The sequence below is a fragment of the Pteropus vampyrus genome, unplaced genomic scaffold, assembly GCF_000151845.1.
Source record: "Pteropus vampyrus isolate Shadow unplaced genomic scaffold, Pvam_2.0 Scaffold251, whole genome shotgun sequence".
NCBI lineage: Eukaryota > Metazoa > Chordata > Mammalia > Chiroptera > Pteropodidae > Pteropus > Pteropus vampyrus.
In genome coordinates this window covers 1,200,427-1,203,012 of record NW_011889032.1, presented here as the reverse complement: position 1 = coordinate 1,203,012, position 2,586 = coordinate 1,200,427, and the positions used below count along the sequence as shown (strand labels likewise).

Genomic DNA, 2,586 nt, shown 5'->3' with positions numbered 1-2,586 from the left:
TTCTGTAAGACACATTGCAAGGAAACAGTCTGCAAGTCCAGGCCACGAGAGAACCCAGGAGGGCCCTGATCTTCAGTTTGCCCAGGAGCTCTCTGTCAGGCTCCCCAACTTACGGGGGAACTTGGGGTCCCTCCCGGAAGTTGAGACCCTCTCCCTCTCCATCCTTACTCCCACAGAGACATGTTGAGAGACCCTGTGGTGCATGTCAGATTAAACCAGAAATCCAAAGAGGTGGTGACCCCAGAGACACAGCTGCACTGTCTGCGTGAACTGTCTGCGTGAATCTCCTCAGGCTGTGAGTAGGCTGGGTACTTCCTGTCCTTGAGCTGGAAGCCCCTCCTGTGTCTTACTGGTTTAAGAAAGAAGGAAGTCACAGTGGGCCAAGTAGTCATCCAGTCCCTGGAATGTATTTGTGCTTGTCAGTTTGAAAAGCATTTAAGGTGATAGCTGACAGTACATCCATGGAGTGAGCTCCTCAGGGCAGAAGTCAGCAGCACAATGCAGCCCTTGGCCTGACGTGTTATGTAACCAAGGGCCGATCCTGAGAACTGCAGAAATGCAGCCACTCTTCGCTACCCAGAAAGAGGGGCCCTTACTCCCAACAAAGTCACTTGGGGCCATCGCTGGTGCCCAGTGTTCTTATCCCTAAGGGATTTGAATTAGATGACCTTAAAGGACCATCCTAGCCAAAAAACATCCTTCAAATGTCTAAGGGTAAATGACAGGGACTTAGGCTGTATGTACTTGGAGAGCAAAAAGGAAACACTCTCCTCCCAAGCTGCCTTATGGGTAACTGTGTTACTCTCCCTTTTTAACCATGCGTTCCTCCATGCCAAAGCCCCTCTGGTTATCCTGGGCAGGAACCATATGCTGAATTGAAGGAGAGGACTCTTAACTGCATAGCTTTCTTTCCCTGGCCACTTTTATTAGTCTGCATCCTAGAGATCGAAAAAAAAGGTTTTCAGTCCAGATTATTCAGGCTGGCTATGTCCAGGGATCAGATTAACCAGATAAAACCGTGAGCCTTCACTTTGCAGCTTTGGAAGTACATGTAATCTAGAAAGACCATGAGAGGGGATTTGCTAGTGGTTCATATTAATGGATGAGAAACAGGCAAAATGGGAGACCGAGGCAGGTAATCACGGCAAGGAGACTTTTTGCCTAACTTCTGGATATCCCAAATGACTGGCCTTTACATTTTTATTTTATTCTTTACCTTTGGTATCTGGGTATAATGCCCAGTTCTTCAGTTACCCTTCTAGGTATAGAGTGTTGATGATAGCCTATAAATCACATCTGCCTGGAGTCGTCTTGTCTAGGAGCCGATCCAGGGCCCCCACCTCCCACGGTGGCCTTAGGCAGGTCACTTCATTTTTTTGTGTCTGTACTCCTTGTCTCTGCAACATACACAGGTCAGTGTCTCTGCAGTGGGATGATTATACTATGCACCCCAAATCCATTGTAGGTTTCCTGAGGGTTTTATAAGTTGAAACATACAGCATGCTCAGAACAGCATGGGATCCAGTATTCATGTGTGCGGACTCACTTTTGTTTTTATTACTATTTTGAGCTGTTTGTGGGTCCACAACAGTATATCATAAATTACAACTGATTGTGCCAGGTTGGGATGTCCCATCAAGTCTGCAAACTCACGCCACTGGAAGGGACTGCTTTTCATTTTCAGGAATGAAATGCAGAGTTGGAAGCCCCCTGGAGAGGGGAGAAGGGCCATGGCGTTGCCCTTCTGATGCCCTTGAGCATGCCTGTTGCATCAGTCATGGTACAGGGCCTGGGTAAGGAAAACACTGGGTAACTGAAATATGCTTCGAAGTATAGGTCTACAGCAGTCATGCTTTGAACTGCATGTGATGCAGAGTGCGCTTGTGGTTCAAAAGTAAGCTTTGACCTTGGGTTTCCGAAGGAATTTTTGGTCACGCTGCTTTTAGACAGTTGCCTCTTCGGGGAGAAGCAGATTCAGTGTCCCCTCCAGCTAGCAGAGGGGCAGTTGGCCTTACTGCTTCCTTTCTCAGCCATTCTAGCTCTTGAAATTTTCTTCACCGTTTCTATGGGGGCCCCCCTTTCATATTCATGTTGTCAGGTGAGTTCACTGTGGATTGGGCCCAGAAGTTGGGGTCACATCACAGACACAAGTACTGGGCGATCGGCCCTTCCTGGCTTTGTAGAGTTGCTCCGAGCATTTCACTGGGAAGTGATCTCAAGGTTCATCATCAGATTTCAGAACTGAAGGTTTAAGCTCTTAGCCTCTTCGCCAGAGAGAACCAGTAATGAGTGTAAGTTACAACAGCCACACAAACAAGGAAGCATTGTCACATTCATCTTAGTTCAGGCTGCCTATAACTCTTTTTTTTAGTCAGCTGGGTAAAATATGGACACATTTTAGACTTTAGCTTAAAATGGAGTGTTGAAAATCCTAGGGCAATCATGAAAAGAATAGGAATTGTGAATGACTTCCAAACTAGTAGAGAGACAAATTGAAAATGAGAAAGGAAAACTATCTAAAGGTAAGTGAGGAAGGAGGTTATAAGTATCTGACTCTTGTTCATTTAAAAATACATAGAGTTCAGA

The 2,586-nt window shown here is 46.2% G+C and overlaps 1 protein-coding gene across 1 annotated transcript in view; it reads left to right on the top strand.

Annotated features, from left to right (window-relative positions):
* Positions 1–160: 160 nt before the first annotated feature.
* The window catches only part of MYO18B (myosin XVIIIB), a 270,882-nt gene continuing 268,456 nt past the window's right edge, over positions 161–2,586 (top strand). The window contains exon 1 of the mRNA XM_011374654.2: positions 161–295. The gene's annotated coding sequence lies outside the window, so the exon portion shown is untranslated. The remainder of the gene's footprint in view (positions 296–2,586) is intronic.